Source organism: Limulus polyphemus, unplaced genomic scaffold, assembly GCF_000517525.1.
Source record: "Limulus polyphemus unplaced genomic scaffold, Limulus_polyphemus-2.1.2 Scaffold4967, whole genome shotgun sequence".
In the NCBI taxonomy this organism is placed as follows: Eukaryota; Metazoa; Arthropoda; class Merostomata; order Xiphosura; family Limulidae; genus Limulus; species Limulus polyphemus.
Genome location: NW_013670577.1, coordinates 51,136 through 59,648, shown reverse-complemented (window position 1 = coordinate 59,648; position 8,513 = coordinate 51,136). Strand labels below are relative to the sequence as shown.

Sequence of the window (8,513 nt, the reverse complement as noted above, 5' to 3'; positions counted from 1 at the left end):
GGGGAGCATACACATCATTAAACAAACACATGTCTATCTCACACATTCACCAATGTACAATAATTGTACTACATGACGTCAAAACGGTTTAAACACATTTTACTGGAGGACCAGATACTCATAAGAAAATGTTTCAGTGTTTCCCCTCTGGTAATTCATGTTAACCATTCTTAACACCAAATAATTCTTATGAGTATCTGGTCCTCCAGTAAAATGTGTTTAAACCTCAATCTCTGTTACAAAAGAAAGATAAGAAATACCTGAGGTTTCTGTTATTTTAGGCTGAAAATAACGTTAACAACGACAGCACCCAACTGATGATTCAATGCATTCTAATTACTATACGTTTTAGGTTTCTAATATCTTTTTGACTTATAGAACTAAGTACTTCAAGTCAATTTGATGTACAGGGTTGGCTTCATTAATTCGTAAGCTGTTTTTAGTTCTGATCAGTGTTAGCTTATTTTTGAACAGAAATTATTAATTAATTTACGTGACGAAACTTATCACTCCTTTCGATTCTAAGAGTTGCATAGTAAACGTTTTACGAGTTTAGCCTATTTCTTATAACATAGCTCAACTTTCAGCGTCACTCAGGTATTATTATATTACGTCTATTTTAGTAGGCAATTAACACTTCCCTTCTAGGAACTTACGTTTACGTATCTTCCATACGAGAATGACGTCCACAGAACATCTAATTGTGAAATAATTGCCCGACAGCAAAACTAGAACCAGAAACCTGCTGACCCACTTCTGAACTTCAAGGTAGACAGTCAAGCGGTCAAGTTTAACAAATTACTATCATGCAGAGAAAATAAGCTCATGCATGTGGTTTGTTTGAAAAGTTAGAGACCTAGTTTTGTTTTTAGCCGAGTAAATACCAACTAAACGAACCTTTACAACAGTATATAATTTTAGCCGAGTAAATACCAACTAAACGAACCTTTACAACAGTATATAATTTTAGCTGAGTAAATACCAACTAAACGAACAATTACAACAGTTTATAATATTAGCTGAGTAAATACCAACTAAACGAACATTTACAACAGTTTATAATATTAGCTGAGTAAATACCAACTAAACGAACCATTACAACAGTATATAATATTAGCTGAGTAAATACCAACTAAACGAACCTTTACAACAGTATATAATATTAGCTGAGTAAATACCAACTAAACGAACCTTTACAACAATATATAATTTTAGCTGAGTAAATACCAACTAAACGAACCATTACAACAGTTTATAATTATTAGCTGAGTAAATACCAACTAAACGAACCATTACAACAGTTTATAATATTAGCTGAGTAAATACCAACTAAACGAACCATTACAACAGTATATAATTTTAGTTGAGTAAATACCAACTAAACGAACCTATACAACAATGTATAATTTTAGCTGAGTAAATACCAACTAAACGAACCATTACAACAGTTTATAATATTAGCTGAGTAAATACCAACTAAACGAACCATTACAACAGTATATAATTTTAGTTGAGTAAATACCAACTAAACGAACCTATACAACAGTATATAAGAATTAATACATGCTTTAGATTTTTTTTTAAAGTTATATCTGGTGTTAAGTCAACAAAATTTAGTTCATGTATATTAATTAGATATTTATTTTTTACATTTCTAAAACTAAAACTTTAATAACATTCAACAACATCATGGAATTATTCAAAACTGTCAAATTTTTCTTGAGAAAATATTGGATAAGAATATTGAAGGATAAAACTGATACGGAGAATCCCAAGGTGTTAACAGCTAAGTATTAAACATAACTTTCAATAGGTTGTATTATAACAGACTTCGTCCACCACAGCAATAAGATATTTTATAATTTTTATAACTCTTTACTTTACAGCATGCTACTTGAACTGAAATTCCCACTTACACGCGATAAAGGTAAAGGTAATGTATTTGAAAACAACAAAAAACAGTCAGCTACGTTTTGTGATATTGAAACATGTTTATCATTAGGGAAAACCTTCCTAACCTTCCATGTGAGTGATTGATCAACTTAAACTTCAGAAACAATCATATCCCAACATATCCGAATTTAATTATGTAAGATATTATCCAAGTTTGGCTATACAACAAGACACCTTTCAATTTGGTTATACATCTTTCCATTTGGCTATACAAAAGACACCTTTCATTTTGGCTCTGTAAGACATCTTTCAATTTGGCTATACAACAAGACACCTTTCAATTTGGATATACAACAAGACACCTTTCAATTTGGCTATATAAGACACTTTTCAATTTGGATATACAACAAGACACCTTTCAATTTGGATATACAACAAGACACCTTTCAATTTGGCTATATAAGACACTTTTCAATTTGGCTATACAACAAGACACCTTTCAATTTGGCTATATAAGACACTTTTCAATTTGGCTATACAACAAGACACCTTTCAATTTGGCTATACAACAAGAAACCTTTCAATTTGGCTTTACAAGACATCACACAACATGGTTATGCAAGAGAAAAATTACTCTATAACTTTTAAGGCGCATAAAGAGGGTATCGAAATCCGGTTTCTAGCAGTATTAGTCCGCAGACATCCCGCTGTGCCACTGGGGGGCGATCTGCAAAGTGAAATCTAGTAACAAAAATATTGAAAATATTAAGTTTTTTTTATATACCTCAGATAACGACAAATAAATTTATTAATTATTTGCAGATGTATTAAAAGACATTTCTTTAGTGAGTAACAGCTATACAAAACGGGAATATAAGCAGCTACATAAATATCAATCTGTATCAAGTTTTCCAGAATATTTAGATGCTTGCAATGAAATAGACTACTTATATATTACTTTGTTTTAGCAGTTTTTTTTTCTCTTTAAACTTAGCTGCATCATAATGATAGGAATGCTTAACAAAGTGATTAATTTACTCAGATAGTTAAAAAGCGGTCTCAGCTTGCTGGCTTTCCTTGGATTGATGCCCTTAAGGTTAATCTTCTTGAGTAGAATCAATATTGATATGCTAATTGTTTCTTGATGAAGAGGACACAAAGCCGATTTCTATAGCTGTTTAAACTTTTCAAACAGTTGTTTTTAATATGATGTCCACAAATGGCTCAACAGTATATTTGAGGGCTTATCACGCCTAAAAAATCGGGTTTCGTTACTCGCAGTTGGCAGAGCACAGATAGCCCATCGTGTAGCTTTGTGTTTAACAAACAAACAAGCAAACTTAATATGATTGGTAAGGCTGTATTTAAAAGGTTGAAATGAAACGTCATGACTATATAATAATAAATTACTATACAAAGCTCTTCCTAATGGGCTATTTGTGCTTTGCCCACCGCGGGTATCGAAACCAGATTTACCGCTTAGTTACCGAGGGGGACAGAAAACGTTTTATATCTTAATTGTTTGTTTGTTGTTGTTAAGCGTAAAGCACCACAATGGGCTATCTGTGCTGTACCCATCACGGGTATTGAAACCCGGTTTTTAGTATTATAAGCCTTCAGACTTGCCGTTGAACCATTCGGAGGGTTTATGTCTTTAATTCAACAGTTTGACTAACTCGCTAGCAAAAAAAATATTAATTATAAAATAAATGAAACCTAAATAAATCGCAACTATACTGAAGACAAGTATCTAATCGAATTGCACGTAAAACACATGTCTTGTATGTATATTCGGGCAGGAATGGGATCACGAATAAGTACTCCGAACTGAGTACAACTTGTAATTTATGGGCTGAAATTATAGACGTCTCTGTTGCCATACGCTATAGAATTGTTAGTGGTTACTCTGAGGGCTTCCAACGCTAAAAATTTGGTTTCGATACCTGTGCTGGACAAACCATAGATAATCTATTAAGTAGCTTTACGCTTAAAGACAAACAAACGAACAATCTTTCCGTGGGATCCCAATTACAACTTATATAAAACATGATTTTCATATATTCTTTTTAATATTTAGTAGTAGATCTCACAATAAAGACGTAGACCCAGTTGTAAAAATCTCGATTACAACTTATATAAAACATGATTTTCATATATTCTTGTTAATATTTAGTAGTAGATCTCACAATAAAGACGTAGACCCAGTTGTAAAAATCTCGATTACAACTTATATAAAACATGATTTTCATATATTCTTGTTAATATTTAGTAGTAGATCTCACAATAAAGACGTAGACCCAGTTGTAAAAATCCCGCGTACTGTACAAAAACAAGTTATAATGAGATTTTGAAACTCATTCTCACAGCATTTGCGAACGCGTTACTTTTATAAATAACCAACGCTAACTTACCGTTTCCTAAACGTGCTCTGTTTCCGGCTCTCGGGCTTACACGGTATGTGAAGTACAAATACTACGTAAACGTTGTGTGCTGAATATGTACGTTCATACTTCTGTCGTCTCCCCCCAGCTGGTTGTAGTGTGAGCCATGGCTCAGGAGGTTCAGCCTCCAGACTCCCGAAACTAAGCCAACGACCTTCTTGTAATGATAGATTTCCTACCAAACAAACAGTTCAATATCAGGGGCAGCGGCAGCTGGGTGGGACAAGGAAGGGGGGAATACACTGCTGGCTCTTTTTTAGCATGTTATACAAGAAATCTGTGTTAGTAGGATAAACGGGTCAGAAACAGCCTGTTCAGGTTTGTGGAACAAAGTTGCTTCGCGTGGATTGGACGTACAAAGAACCTTCTCTCGTCACTTCACGGCCAGTGGGAGGTATATCATTCGCCACAGAGGAAAGAGGGTACGACAGATGCTGAAAGCAAGCAAGGGTGGTGGTTGGGTTACAGGCCAATTTATATTGAATATGCATACGTATCTAGCATTATCGAGGGAGATGTTTTGAAGATTTATCCTCTGTGGTCAAATGCAACCTCATATTTACAGTCCATCAACTTTGGACATCTCTACTGGTTGTTACGCTACACAGGAATGTCGAACACTAATCCAGTGGTTCTCAAAGTGTGGTGCGGGATGCGTAACGCCACGGCCGAGGCCATTTTACTCATCAATTCTGATGTTTTTGGTTTTGTTTTGCGGTGGCAAGCGAAAGTAGGTGAGGTAGCTTTGTTTGTTTGAAGTTAAGCATAAAGCTACACAATGGGCTATCTGTGCTCTGCCAGCCACGGGTATCGAAACCCGGTTTCTAGCGTTATAAGTCCGCAGACATACCGCCGTGCCACTGGGGTGGGAGGCAGGTGAAATAGAACCTGTAGGTGGTCCATGGGGGTCTTCTGCCTCGCCAAGAAAAAAGAATAAGCAGGCCCTGTTGTTTAATGGAAAATATTCTTATAAAGGTTCGCACTTAAGATATCGATAACGAGACGTAGATGTAACAATCCGTTGTTCAAGGGTTTTAATAATTTACATCGAATTGAGAATTTGATTTCGAGAACTGTACACTGAATGCAGTCCAGAATAGTACATTTCCATTTAGTTATAGTACTTCAAAGGACTATAATTTACGGACTTTTACGGTTAATATATCAGAAATCACTTGTATAAACAAATAGAAGTGAAAGTCAAAATATACGTACGAATAATAAAAAAAAGCTACCATTTTCCTTAGATAACCTATATATACTAGGGGGCGGCACTAGTTGAAATATTATTATTATGACAAGTATGCTTGTCTTTTATTTTAGAGCAAAGCCACTTGGGGCTATCTGCTGTGTCCACAGCAGGGTGAGGAGGGAATCGAACCCCTGGTTTTAGCATTGTAAGTCCGTAGACTTAACGCTGTCCAACCGGGGAACGATGCATGCTTGGAAAAGTGTTCAAATATAAAATAAGTATATCATTAATATTCAAATTAACAATAAAACAAGGTCACTATGCGGTTAGAAAATCCATTTATTAAATTAATTCAATGAGCGCTAATTTTTTGTAATAAGGAAATCCAGTTAATGGATACATATACCTTCAAATCAATATAAAATGGAATATCGTAAATGATATCAAAACGTTGCAAGATATGTTTAAAAAAAGCCTTAGTGGTAGAACAAAAAGCATTATTTTGTATTTCGATTTTGAAATGCTCCCAGATTTGAACAATATAAAATTTCTTGTTCGAAGAAACACAGTTGAAACAAACATATTTCCTAGTTTTGTGTAGATTGTTTTTATTAAATACAAAGATACCCAAATGGCTATCTGTGCTGGGCACACCGCAGGTATCGAAACCCGACTTTAGAGCTATAACTCCACAGACATATAACTAAGTCACCCATGGGGTGATTTGTGTAGGGAAACTTGATGATGAGAGTTTTTGAAGACAATTTGAAAGCGAAATATATTCCTGAACACGAGGTACTATATTTTCTCGAACTGTAATTGTCCACGTAATGAAAATGAATCTTGGTAGGTGGCAGTCATGAAAGTTTTGGGGTTAAAGATTGTTTATTTGTTTGTATTTTGGAGCAAAGTCACATTGGGCTATCTGCTGTGTCCACCGTGTGGAATCGAAACCCGGATTTTCGCGTTGTGATTCCGTAGACTTACCACCGGGTGACGTATTAAAAGATGGTTCTGGCAGAGTTTTTAGTACTGACTCTGAATCTTTAACTCATAATAATAACTTCTCATCAGAGTAAGCTTTGTATTTGGAGTGAAACTAGAAATCAATCTGGCCATCAACATAGCTGATTAGACATATTATATTGCTCCTAAAATTTGGTTTAGAAACAAGTGCCTGGTAGATCTTGTGGCTCTCAATGAGAAAGTTTGTTAAGTGAATAGCTTTACTATTGACTATTAAATCTATTCACTTGTTATTCAATTGTTTCAAGTTGAATTTTTTATTGTGTTTCAACTTATAAATGCATAGTTTCATCAAGTAGGTAACCTTCGCTGTCAACGATATTTTCGGCTGTAAACCCAATAATATCTCAGGAAGTTCGGTCAGTTTAGGAGGCTTAGGATAGTGTTTAATGCAAATGATCAGCTAAGAGTACAAAACAATTTTTATTATTAATCTGCTCGGGCATCATTTATTGCGCATGTCACGACGAGGTTTTAGTGACTTACATTCCAAATGTTATTAAACTACTTTTTATTTATGTTATGCCAAATAGTATAGCATAAAAGCTTAGCTAATAATCCATATTTTAATAGTATATAAGTTTTAAGTTCTAAATTGTATAAGGCAATTAAAAAAACCAGAATTTCCTCTAGTGTGACACACGTGACACATTTTTTCTAGGCATCTTCTCTTCTCTATTTTATTCACCACCCCTCCAATAAGTACGAAATTAAACGTAAATTCTCACTATAAAATCGCCATTGCTCAGAAAAATGATAATTTTTATAGCCTTTAATTTTGTTTCGTTACAAAGCCAATAAATATTGAAAATCAGACTCCTCTTTTAACACCCACCTGTCACATACTCTCTTTCAGGATTTGTTAATAGTTCTCTCTTACGTTTAATTCTATATTATCTACAACTAATAGAAAACCAACGTTTTCATCTATTAAATGAAATATTTTATTACTTTGTTTTCTGAACGGAGAATTGTCAATTTCTTTGTTAGTACAAGCTTCGTTCCCACAGCAAAGGTAACGACTAGCTTGGATGAATTTGTAACAGCTCTTGTTGCATAGTTAGAAAGTTTGTTTGTTTGTAATTAAGCACAAAGCTACACAATGGGCTATCTGTGCTCTGCCCACCACGGGTATCGAAACCCGGATTCCAGCATTGGAAGTCCGCAGACATACCACTGTGCAACTGGGAGGCTAGTCAGAAAGCCAGAAAAATTGTGATAATTAGAGAAAATTGTCTGTTTTTGCATGTCATTATTCTATTTTCTTTGGTGCATTATTTAATTCAATAAAATGTTTTAGTGCATTACTACCATTAGTATAAAAAGTAGGGTTAAGTATCATCGACAGTCGACAGCAAAAAAAAAAAGAATAGTGGGTAAGTATGTTATTTCTTTTTTCATGTTCATTATTTATTTATCATTATAAAAATTACTGAAATGTAAAAATAGGGATCTTTTTGAGGTTAGATTAGGTAATATAAATAAATGATAATTATTATAATATAATAAAAATGTTTCATGAGGCACTCACGCGAGCAGCTCGTGGGTAAAGTAATTCGATAGCGTAACGTGAGCTACACGTTCCCCAAGTGATTTACAACTAACTTATAATGGCGCGAATGTAAGACACAGTTCAAAGGACAATAAAACAATAAAATTTAATTGTAAATAGATGTATACTGTTACGAGCTTAAAGCTACTTAGAATAAACGAATGCAGTTTCATGTTACAATTTGAAGTCATTCTAGAAAGAAAAAGAGGGTGATTTAGTTTTATTTAAAATTTGTTTTTGGTGGTTACGAGGTTGGTCAATTTGGGTAACCTTGTATAGAGTTAAGGTAGAGAAAATAACAGATAAAATATAAGGTTTTACTGAAAGCAAACATTTGAATTGTATTTAGGAGGTTTTAGAGATTACACAAATGAAATTTGAGATTTTTGAGATGAAGAAAAGTATCTTT

General features: G+C 34.1%; 1 pseudogene; it reads right to left on the bottom strand.

Annotated features, from left to right (window-relative positions):
* LOC106471925 overlaps window positions 1-8,513 on the bottom strand; it is a 69,672-nt pseudogene that overhangs the window by 16,359 nt on the left and 44,800 nt on the right.